The sequence below is a fragment of the Suncus etruscus genome, chromosome X, assembly GCF_024139225.1.
Source record: "Suncus etruscus isolate mSunEtr1 chromosome X, mSunEtr1.pri.cur, whole genome shotgun sequence".
Taxonomy (NCBI): Eukaryota; Metazoa; Chordata; class Mammalia; order Eulipotyphla; family Soricidae; genus Suncus; species Suncus etruscus.
In genome coordinates this window covers 2,191,467-2,204,294 of record NC_064868.1, presented here as the reverse complement: position 1 = coordinate 2,204,294, position 12,828 = coordinate 2,191,467, and the positions used below count along the sequence as shown (strand labels likewise).

The following is a 12,828-nucleotide window of genomic DNA, read 5'->3' as shown; positions in this document are numbered from 1 at the left end:
ATACTTCCCCTTGTCCTCCCTCCACCACTGATTCTTCTACCTTTGTCTCCAAAGTAACTAATGCTCTTAAAGATCTCTCTAATGCTTCTCATTTATATCCCTCCCTTACTTCTGTCCATGCTTCTGCTCTATGCACCCAGACCCCTACAAAAGAGGCCGCTGCACCCTCTGTGCAAAATCCTAAACAGCCCTTCACTTCCCTAGCCTCAGCTCCGTCCCTGTTCCACCAAAACCTTTACTCCCCTCACCACCCTCCCCTCCTTAGCCAGCAATTGCAACAATACAAAGCCTTTAATTAAAAAAGCCACACAGCTGTTTCAAGCCGTGTGCCCCCAAGCCCCTTACACGCTCTCCTGCTTAGAATCTAAAAGCTGAACTCTTTGTCTCTTGAGAAGTTAACTTTTTTTTCCGCTGCAAAGCCCTTGCAGACAGGCAGGAATTCTGATCTCTAAGCTCGTATAGCTGGCCTCGCCTCTTTTCATACCTTAAAGGTACAGCACACACTTTCCAGGTCCCAGCTTGCCAACATGGCTCTTGCTGCCCTCCGTGCCTGGAAGTCGCTCCCCAGAGCCGGCATTCCAGCAGCTCCCCCACACCGGCAACAAACTGTTGCTGCTTTCTCCCTCCCCCCCCCCCTTTTTCTGACTTGAGTTCCCAACTCACCACAATTACATCCATGGTCTCTCACCTCTCTAACAAACTTGATAATGCTCTTGGCTCAAAAACCAGCGCTACCTTTCCTGTCTTTCTCCCTAATGGAGAAAGTCTCCCCGCCTGCTCAGCAGCCTCCACCGCGGAGAACGCTCAGTCCCTAACCATGGCAGATTCCCTCTCTCACCGCTCCCCCTCTTAAAGCTATAGAAATGAAACTACTTGGCCAAATTAAAAATCTTAAACAAATCTTAAGCCTTCAAAAACAGGCTGCTTCTCTTAATTCACAGGTTTCTGCCTTTCAGGCGTTCCCCCCCCCTCCTAAATCTATAGTTGTCTGTCCTCTGCCCACTGAATTCCACGGCCAAGCCCCCCCTCTTGAGAATTCAAAGGAACAAACTAATAAAAGTCAGGCTAAGTGCCATAAAACAGAAACTGCTGCAGTGCCTACAAAAAATTCTAAGGGCACAGTAAGCAGGATAATTACAAAGTATCATCTGCTAAGCCATAAAACCTTGCGATATCTACACTTTGCTGTTAAAACTTCTGAGCCTAATGTACCCTTTACTTTGCTCAAACCAATCCTCAGCCTCCTTCAGCCTCTTTCCTGCCAGCCTTGGAAAACAGCCAGCTCAAACCCTGCCACTCCCACTTTAAGCCTTCCAATTCACCTTGAAATACCCAATCTTTGTTATTCAAAAGAAATCTGAAAAGTGGCATCTCTTGCATATTCTCAAATCAATTAATAAAACCATGATCCCCATAGTGCTTTTGCAACCCAGACTCCCCTCTTCGGTTGCCACTCCCTCTAATTCCAATAAATTAGTAATTAATCTTAAAAGATTGCTTTTTTTTCTCTATATCATTACACCCTGCTAACTGTAAATAATTTGCCTCTAGCCTTCCTGCTGTTAACTGTGCTAGCCCCTCCCCAAATTATCAGTGAAAAACTCTGCTTCACCTTGTCAGCCCTACACTTCGTCAAATATGTGTTATTAGGTTTAGTGCATTAAGTAGTGTAAAGTAATTATTAAAACATTAAAAAGCAACAGAAAGATAAAGGCAATAAATTTTTTTTTCTCATGCCTCTCAGAAAATTTTAAAGCAAGGTCATAATTCTGTCACTTTACAGATAACAAAATATTGGTAAAAGAAAAACTTCTTTGTGTTTTAAAATCCAAACGAACACAAAAGTGTTAAATTTAAATCTTATATTTCTATTAAAAGTTTTATTTTAATTTTTAAAGTATTTACAAAATTATGTGAAAAAATAATGTGGTTAGCCTTTTTAAACAATATAGTTAATTTAATGCACAGTGAACACCTAGGTGTGCTTTATAGTACCCTTAGTTTTAACTTTGTGCTACAGCAATGGTTGTTCTTTATTTCTGCATTGAAAGAACTATTATTTTAAGTGCATTCAAAATATCAGCACATTATACAAATCTGTATATTTGTGTCGCAGTAAAAAAATAATATAAATGAAAAATATATTATATATAATTTTATAAGTAATATATAAAAGTAACTAAACTTTATAAGCAAATTAACTAGTATTAAATATAATTTTAGTCTTAAGTTCTAAGTGTGTAAATGCATCAAATGTCTTTAACTATATTTTGTAATAATCTAAGCATTTAGTTAATTTAGTATATAATATTTTTTACAAATTATTCACTTTAAGTCTTCATAGTAAAAACAGTTGTTTGTTTTTTAAAATCAGTTTTTATACCTTTAATAATCATAGTTCATGCTATTGTGTTTAATCATAAAAAATTTTAACACTTTATTGCAGCTGTCTTACTATTCTACTGCAAAACCAATTTAAAGAAAACCTATTCATTTACAGCAAATGATTTCATACTTCAGAGTGAAGACTCCTTCTACAGTGCTCATTAACCATTTTACTTAATGTTTTAAACTTCAAATTAAAATTGTTTTAAAAATGTTTTGTGTTAAATCTAAACCTTAAAATTTATTTTCAGCAAAGTTCCACTCCATCTACATTAAGTACTTCTCAAAACTAAAAAAGTTTTTCTACAAAATTTTTTTTCTTCTCACAAACATGCTAGCTAAATATTTAAAAGCGCTTGTCAATTTTTTTATAAATAAGTCTTAAATCAATCCTTTTGTCTGTTTATGTGTCTGTTGTGATGAATGAAAGTGGCCACAAGTGTAAAATGTTGTGTTTAGTGTTGTTTTGTTTTGTCTGTTTATTTGTTATCTCTACATTTTATAATAATACAATTTTTAAAGCCTTATCCATTTTTTAAATTTCAATTAATTTTTTCAACCTGGTTCAGTCTGGTCAGTTCACAGACTGGCATCTTGCAACTAAAAATCATGTGTTAAAAATTATGTATTAAGCTAGCTTTGTCCTTCTAAGAACATGGCGGAAAGTGTGAAGGATAGCAAACCCCAAATTTCTCAATGGCCATCGGGGATAACTTTTCCCTGGAGAATTTCTGGACTTTGCAGTCACCCAACTTTCCTGCTATGTGTAAGTTCAGGCCTATAGAATATGTATTTATAGCTAAAAAATAGCATCTAGCTTTAAAATAATAACTAAAAAGTTTAACAAAAATCATTTATGTTCAGTTTAAAGTTTTTGATAAATTGGCGATTGTTAATTATAAAAATTTTTTAAATGCTGAAGTCTAACAAAAAATTTCCGCAGCCTTCCACAGTCCTGTCTTCATCCACTTCAAAAAAGCCTGTCACCCCTCCTGCCAGCCGCCTTTCCTGCAAACCTGTTTCTAACTAACTCCACCTTTGACAATGCTGAATTGAGCACTCTGCCTAGCTGCCTTAAATGCCCACCATTGCCACCAACAACCTCCATTGCAAACAAGTCACGGTCGTGGAACTTTGCTTACTCGAACCATATATGTGCCCGCCTGTTCAACAATCACACATTTGCAATCAAACCATTATTGTTAACAACTCTTCCATCTTCATTGAAGCCCCCAACTCCACTTATTTTGTTTACTCCACTGCATTTTCTCCCCATATTGTTACTGAAATGTTTCTTGCTTATCATGATTATTATGTTTTAGCTTTGTTAATGCCTAAAATAACCATCAAACCTGTTGGTCCGGTTTCCACCTTGAACCTCATCCTGCAAATGGTCAATGCCTCTGCCCAAGCGCTCTCCAACACCAGCTATGAACACTGTTGAATCTGCAATTCACCGGTTTCGCCGTTTTATGAAAGCATCACAACGTTTGAACCTCCTATCTACACCACTGACTCTGAACTTCTTCTCTGGAAAGTTCAGCCTCAGCGTCATTAACTCACTGTTGTGCAGGTTGTGAGCTACGAACTCTGCCTTCTGGCCCATCCTCCTCCTCTCAAGTTATTTTAAATCTTATAAATGCCTCTGCTCTAGCCCTCACAGAACCATATTATAAACGCTGTTAGCTTAGCTTCTCTCCTCAACCCCTACGATACTGTTAGTTCCCTTGCTGATGTTGTTCTCCAAAATCGTCGTGCTCTATATTTTGCCCTTATGTAAGAGGGGGGAGTCTGTGTAGCCCTTAAGGAACAATGTTGTATTTTCAAAGATAAACCTGGATTAGTTAGGAATAGCGTTCAACACATTGGTGACGGTATAAAAGATTTTGAAAAACATTTCGATGAAGAACAAGGCTGGTACCAGGGTTGGTTTTTCTCTTCTCCTTGGATACATACATTACTGTCCACTATTTTGGGCCCTCTTATTAGCCTCATGCTGCTCCTTTCCTTTGACCCATGGGCTTTCCGCAAACTTACTGCCCTTGTTAAAAACCAGGTAGATGAGACGGCAAAAACCTCTGTTCAAGTTCACTACCAACGTCTAACCCCACGTGACTCCTGTGAAAACTTGGCTTTAGTCACCAAGCCGCCTTTCCAGCCACTAAGTTTCCAGGAGATAAAGCGCATAGCTAACAAACGGAGCTCGCTCCGATACTTGTGCTCTCGGCTGTGGAGATACCTACGACGGGATTAGCAAGGTCCCAGTTAGGACACGGCCCTAAAAGGCTACAACACATAATTCGGATCTCTGTGCACACCCACGGCGCTTGTAGCCACCTTTTAAATGCGGCTTTGGCCGTGTCCGACCTGGTCAAACCTTGTAGCCTAAGACACGGTTTCTTCCACCCGCTCACGACTTTCCTTCTTTTATTAGAAGAGAAAGGGGGAGATGTTGGGGACTGACTTGTTTGAGGCCATTTTGCTATTCTTTCTGCCATAATCCAGCCTTTCACCTAAAGGCTACATGCAGTCTTGCTGTAAGTTCTTGGGCCAAAGAGAAAGGAAAATGCAGCTGTAAAGTATAATTAATCTTTTAGCCCGGAGGAGAGCAACACAGCCCAGTACCATTCCCAGAAAAGAGGCCTTACTCCCTTAACCATATCCCTGAGTTTACAAGACATTCATTATTGTGTATATGCTACATTGTCTGTTCAAGATCACTGAGGCAAGCACATCTAGCACCACCTCCTGATAGTCAAGCAATTAGGAATGCAGCTAGAAGGTCACAAGATGTTTCCATGGATACTGCAAGAAGTATTGCCCACTTGCCTTATTTGGAATAATGAAGTAATTTCATGCCAAAAGTGTGATTGACATCACCCTTGTACTGCCCCCCTTCTCCTTCTCTATATAAGAAGGAGCTGTAGCCAAATAAAGTTGCCCTTGAACAGTGAGACGCTGCCTTGGGTCTTTATTATTAACCTCTTTCAGATTTTTTACAGGTGTGGTTGCTCTTCTACTCAGCAAAATAGGAGTGCGGTTGTCTGAGAAGCCTTTCCAGCTAATTCCTGCTGGCCGGGTCCCCCCTGGGGGGGCTTCAGGACCCCGCAGTCTAGTCTTGGATTCTTAGAGAATGTTCCCCAGACATACAATCACCTAATTTTTGATAAAGGATCAAGAAAACCTAAGTGGAGCAAGGAAAGCTTCTTCAATAAGTGCTGTTGGCACAGCTGGTTAGTCACTTGCAAAAAGCAAACTCAGACCCCCAGCTAACATCCTCATGTACGAATTTAAAATCCAAATGGATTAAAGACCTTGATATCAGACCTGAAACCATAAGGTAAATAAAACAACATGTAGGTAAAACACTCCATGACATTGAGACTAAAGGCAATTTAAGGAGAAAACAGCACTCTCCAAACAAGTGGAAGTAGAAATTAACAAATGGGAACATATTAAACTGAGAAGCTTCTGCACCTCAAAGGAAACAGTGCCCAGGGTACAAAAGCCATCCCCTGAGTGGAGAAACTATCCACCCAATACCTATCAGATAAGGGGTTAATATCCAAAATATACAAGGCAATAACAGAATTTTACAAGAAATAAAACAGCTAACCCCATCAAAAAATGTGGAGAAGAAATGAATGGACAATTTGTCAAAGAAGAAATACAAATGTCCAAAATGCACATGAAAAAATGCTCCACATCATCAATCATCAGGGGGATGCAAATCAAAACAGCTATGAGGTACCATCTCATGCCACAGAGATTGGAACATATCACAAAGAGTGAGAATAAGCAGTGCTGGCGGGGATGTGGAGAGAAAGGAATTCTTATTCATTGATGGTGGGAAAGCTGTCTAGTCCAACCTTTATGGAAAGTGATATGAAAATTCCTGAAAAATCTGGGAATTGAGCTCCCATATGATACACACACATATATATGTGTGTGTATATATACCCTAGGAACACAAAAATACAATACACAAATCCCTTTCTCACACCGATATTCATTGCAGTGCTATTTACATATCCAGACTCTGAAAACAACCAAGATGCCTTTCAACAGATGAATGGCTAAAGAAATTGTGGTACATATACACAATGGAATGTTATGGAACAATCAGGAGAGACACTGTCATACAATTTTCCTATACATGGATGTTCATAGAATCTATTATGCTGAGTGAAATAAGTCAGAGGAAGAGAGATAGATACAGAATAGTCTCACTCATCTATGGGCTTTAAGAAAAATAAAAGACATTCTTGCAATAATTCTCAGAGACAAAAGAGAGGAGGTCTGGAAGGTCCAGTTCATGACATGAAGCTCACAACAAAGAGTGATAAGGACAGTTAGAGAAATAACTACAGTAAGAACGATCATAACTTTGTGAATGAATGAGAGAAGTAGGAAGCCTCTCTAGAGTACAGGTGGGGGTGGGGTGGGGAGGAGGGAGATTTGGGACATTGGTGATGGGAATGTTGCACGTGAAGGGGGGTGTTTTTTACATGACTGAAACCCAACTACAATCATATTTGTAATCAAAGTGTTTAAATAAATATATTATTAAAAAAGAAAAGTGAGAACCGTTGTATGATTAACTCAATATGACACAAATAGTAAGCTGAAGTGATAAAAATAAATCAATATTGTAAATCCTACACTCTACTATGCCTTAATACATGTACTGGTTACATATCAATTATTTTTTATATTTGTTTCCTTGTTGAATAGTTCTCAGCCCCTGAGCTCAAAGACACTTCTACTTAGTCTCACCAAAACTCATCAAAAGCAATTTTATCAATTGCATAACAGTCTCACCTCATATATGTCCCATCCCAAATTTGAACAATCTACAGAATAAGCTTCCATACTGTTTCTTCTGCCAATCAATGCAATTGTCTATTTGCAACTAAATCTCATTCTGAATCCAGCCTTCTTGGGTGGAGCCATGACACCTTGGTAGAGTTACACTTCTTCCTTGGAGTTAGATAATCCTCTAGGCTCTGCCTGGCAAATTGTTTAAATTTATAATTGTCAGCTGTGTGAATCACATTATACAATTAAAAGAGATTTTTTCCTATATGTTTGAGTAGATTTGACCAAAGAGAAGCATGTTTTTTAAACATTGTCTAATCAGAAAGCTTCTTCTGGGGTCATCCTTAATAGTCAACTGACTTTCTCTATCCTTCATTTTACTTTCTCTCAACTGCTTCCAATATCCAGTATATTGTCCTGAAAGGCCTTTCTGAACTAGGACATATAAACCTCAAACCTTCCAGGCTTTAACTAATTGCTGCCAAGAATAAAATATGTCTTTGTTCAAGAAAAGAATATCCAGATCAATATCAGACAAGCTAAGAAAATATCTCTTGAGGTACTCCGTGAATTATTTTAAATAGAAACACACAATTTCTGCCATATTTCTTCATTGGGGTTGCAAACTATTTTTAGCAAATTGAGACAATTCCATAATGAGAAAAAATTATATGAAACATAATTTTAGCAAAAACATAAGAATCAAAAATGATAATATTTTTGAAATAATGATTCTATTAAAACAGTAATAACATCTATTTCCCATCAAGTACTATGATGAGACTAAGAAAAAAATAATTTGCCAAATTAATCCACCCGTAAAGGCTGGGATCATCTCTTCTGTCAATTCTTAATTCCTATCATTTAGAAATATAAATAACCGGGGCCGGAGAGATAGCATGGAGGTAAGGCGTTTACCTTTCATGCAGGAGGTCATCGGTTCCAATCCCGGCACCCCATATGGTCCCTCGTGCCTTCCAGGAGCAATTTCTGAGCCTGGAGCCAGGAATAACCCCTGAGCACTGCCGGGTGTGACCCAAAAACCACGAAAGAAAGAAAAGAAAGAAAGACAGAGAGAAAAGAAAGAAGAGAAGAGAGAGTGACAGAGAGAGAGAGAGAGAAAGAAAGAAAGAAAGAAAGAATGAAAGAAAGAAAGAAAGAAAGAAAGAAAGAAAGAAAGAAGAAGAAAGAAAGAAAGAAAGAAGAAAGAAAGAAAGAAAGAAGAAAGAAAGAAGAAAGAAAGAAAGAGAAAGAAAGAAAGAAAGAAAGAAAGAAAGAAAGAAAGAAAGAAAGAAAGAAAGAAAGAAAGAATTATAAATAACCTCCAGAAGAGAAGTTCTGGTAGATAATGCTGTCGTTTTCTGTCATTTCCCCCTCCAAAGATTCTTACTAAATACTTAAGTTACCTGCTTGTTTTCTCAGTAGTAATATACACTGCAAAAATTGAACATAAATACTTGCCCCTAATCTCTAATTGAAATGGTTTTACTAACCATATGTAGTTATTTTCTTTTGGTTTAGTTTTTGCAGATCCCCCTAAAGTATTTGGGGGCTATTATCCAACTTTCTGTTTGGGGGAATCATGTAGTGAGGGGGAATGAATGGCAGTCAGTGTAATGCAGGTTCAAATAAATTACACATTTCATGAGGATTTATAGCTTGTCTAATGAAAATATATTTATCTTTTAATCCTCCAATACCCAGAGCCAAACTCAGAAATGATGACCACAGACAATCATACTTTAAAAGCAAGCATACATTAAAAAAACATGCTTTTCTTGCTTTAAAAGTGAGAAAAATATTTCAGATTTACTCATATTCTATGAGAAAGATTAACTTCAAAATAACTTAAAATAATTAAAATCTTTCTTGAATTTTGTTAAATGTATTCTAAATCTACAAAATGATGTTATTTTTGCCTATATTCTATGTCCAATTGTTGAACTTCAAATGGAAATTCAACATTACATTACTGTCAGACATATCACTGTCATCGTGTATGATCCTTTGAGTTTATTGCTGTATTCACTTTTTGGTAATTAGCATAAATTAAAAATAAAACATCTTTGTAAGTCACTATAATTCAATATATGTCTCTACATATATGCTCACCTCAGATGCTTGCTTCCACTTGTGTTCAGCTACTAACCTTACCATTTTAACTTTTTCCCACAGATCTATGCTGTCACTTTTGAATTCAAAGATTAGTCAGAGATCTCGCCTCAGTCACACTTTTCCACCCCTAAAATTCCAGGACTCTAATGAGAGCTGTTTGGCTTCTTTACAAGATGAAAATAGAGAAAATATAATAAAAATGCTCTAAACAACACTTTGCTACCTCATAGCCATCAGGGATGAAAGAGCCTTGGAAAGTCCTTCAAAGTACTCAACATATAGGCAAAGAATAATTGAAAGATATTATTATTATTTTTAAGTGAATGCCAATATATTTAAATTTCCATAGGAAGTAGCTTGTAAGCAAGAATTTCTCCAAAGGAGCTTATTGCAGGTGTTAATCAGCTTACCTCTTTTTACTGTTTGTGCTGAAAAGAGAATTAATTAACTCAAAAGCTTCAATTCTTCATATGCCTAAATAATATGTACTCTGCACCCACTCTGGAGAATAAATGAAACTTGATAGGGAAAGGTTTAATGGGTAGTTAAAAATAGCACTGAAATCTCCTTGAACGAAGTCCCAGTATTCCCTCTCTCTAGTTTTAGAAAAAAAAAACTTTCTTTTCTGAAACTGCTAATGAATGGTTCTCATTTCCTTATATTCCTATCCTCCCACATATTTTAAAAGACCATTAAAGTTCATTTTCTTCCAATATTAATTATATGTAATCTTTGAGGAAATTCATTATATTCTAAAAAGAACCACCTTAGTAACTTGGCTACGAAATTTTTGTTTCCTGGAAGCCTTACCTGAAAACTAACACACTGAATTTTACCATCTTGTGCATATAACATAAGGTTCTTTCCATATCACAGCCAACTCTTCCAAGTATTCCAAGTGTGTCTCATCCCAACGTGTATGTTCTTCATCATCATACCATAAAACTGGCCTCTTAAAGGTCACTGAAAATTTCCTTCTTTTAAACTCAGAGTCTATTTGCCTCCTGACCTTTCTGAAGAAATATACCTCATCTTCTCTTGACTTATTTCCTATTACGTTTCCTTCATTGTCCTTTGAATTTTTTTCAGTTTCTCCACTTGGCTACCTGTCCTTATTACTTAATCCTATGAACTCTCTAGTTCTTTAAGACAATCTTAAACATGGTTTTCCCAGTGAGTGACAACAAAGGCCCCAGTAAAAACAACTCTCAAGCGTCTAAACATAGGTAGGCTTGTCTCAGTCCACAAGGATGGGGGCTAATTCCCGCCTTTGGTTGAGCTAAAGGGGACTCTGAAAAAAGTGGCACCTGCAACTGTTTACTGTTTCCCAGTGAGTGACAACCAAAAGCCCCAGCAGAAGCAGCTCTCAAGTGCCTACACACAGGTAGGCTTGTCTCCGCCAATCACACACTTCTTTTTTTTTTAAATGTGATTATAATTTAATGATAAATTTTCTTTTTTTATATATATTTTATTTAAACACCTTGATTACATGCATGATTGTGTTTGGGTTTCAGTCATGTAAAGAACAGCACCCATCACCAGTGCAACATTCCCATCACCAATGTCCCAAGTCTCTCTGCTCCCCACCCAACCCCTGCCTGTACTCTAAACATTTCGAATGACCCCAACATTTACTGTGCCAGGGCAGGAGGAGAAAAAAAAGCACAAAGCATTGTTTACTTATTATATATATTTTGTACCTTCATTTATTATTATTACTATTATTTTTACTTACATAACTATTTTTTGGTCGATTTCTCTGTGTAGGTGTGGTTATTGAAGCTGTTGTCCCCAGATATTCCTAGTTTTTTTCTCCTCTTTTCTTTTCTTTTCTTTATGGGCTAAGTCATGTTTCTTATATCAAGACCATGGCGGTTTTTGCTTTTTTTTGTTTTGTTTTGTTTTGTTTTGTTTGTTTTTTGTTTTTGTTTTTGTTTTGTGCATGTGTGGTGCTTACCATTATTGTTGGAGTCCTCACTGGATAATGGACACTTTTTTTTTGTACTGATGGAATGTTTCATTTTCTTTTTTCTCCATCGCCCCCCAAATGGACGATGAGAGCCTCTAAAAGGACTCTGCCCACTTTTGGAGTATTAGACTTTTACCCCAGTTTACTACTTTTCTCTTCTTCAGACCAAACCACGCAAACTTAACTAGCTAGGCCTACCTCCCAGTTAGAGGGGGAAATTAGGGAGACACCTAGACCAATCAGATGCAAGACTACTATGTGGTAGGATAGGTACATAGGGGACCACATATTCTAGCAGCCCTGGGGGTGAGGGAAGTGGATATGGGAGATAGGACAAAAACAGAGGTGAAGGGAAGACAATTTGGTGATGGGAATCCCCCCCTGATGTTATGTAAATATTTAACTAAAATATTACTGTCAACATGTAAACCACTATGATCAAAATAAAAATTATATAAAAAATTATATAATCTTAAGAAATATATACTTTTATTAGTGATCTGATGAACTTGTATTTTTTCTTTTTTGCAGTGAGACCTTGCAGTGATCAGGGCTTACTCCTGGCAAGGTGCTCAAGGACCACTCATGGAATGGCTCAAAGGACCATATAGGGTATTCAGAATTACGGTACTAGGAATTAAATCCAGCCATGTGCAAGACAATTTACCCATTACCCAGTATCACTTAACTTCTATTTATTGTCTTTTTATAACCCCAAATAAATAACTCACTAATACACTTCAGAACACACCAGAAATACAACAAAATTATAAAGGAACTTTACTGTATCTTAGTTTTATGTAAACTGAAGTTAATAATACTTATCTTGGGATTTTTAAAAAATAATTTTGTCAAGGCATATAAGAAACAAATATTAAAATTTTCAGGCTAAAATGTGTGAGTTGCTTCTTGGTTCTCTCTTGGTATAACTTTTCCAATAAGTACTACTGTTATATTCTATTTAAACCTCTCAACTTACTGTAGTTAAAATTCTACAGAAGAGTACTCCCATATTCACTTCGCTGCACTCTGCTTTTTACATATGCACCTCTTCCATCCTTAATACTGGTGGTGTTATAAGACTCCTTAACTTTAACTTCACTTCCATATTCATTGTTTTACCATTATATTCTGAAATGCTTTTTTACTATCCTTAGGGTTTCTATAAAGTTCCCTCCTTCCTTCATCTTGATCCAAACAAATTTTTTTCTGTTTCCCCTTTGTCATTAACCACAATAAACTTAGTCCTCAAGGATGCTGCCATTCCCCCCAAGGTCTTGTCAGATTCTTCCCTGAAAGTTTAATATCCACCAAGCTTTGACTGAAAATTCCTAATGAAAACTCAGAAATGCATCCCATAAAAGAGACTAGGACACAAAGACTACCCACAGAATGGCAGAAACTATTCACCAAATACCAACAGATAAGGGGTTAATATTTAAGATATATAAGGCACTGGTAGAACTTAGCACGAAAAAAATCTAACCCCATTCAAAAATGACGAGAATAAATGAACAATTGCTCTAAGAAGAAATAGA

General features: G+C 37.0%; 1 non-coding gene across 1 annotated transcript; it reads left to right on the top strand.

Annotated features, from left to right (window-relative positions):
- The first annotated feature begins 1,960 nt into the window (after nt 1–1,960).
- On the top strand, nt 1,961–2,090 carry LOC125999700 (small nucleolar RNA SNORA22). The gene has a single exon (XR_007492180.1). It is a non-coding gene; the product is annotated as a small nucleolar RNA SNORA22 (small nucleolar RNA).
- The last annotated feature ends 10,738 nt before the right edge of the window (nt 2,091–12,828 follow it).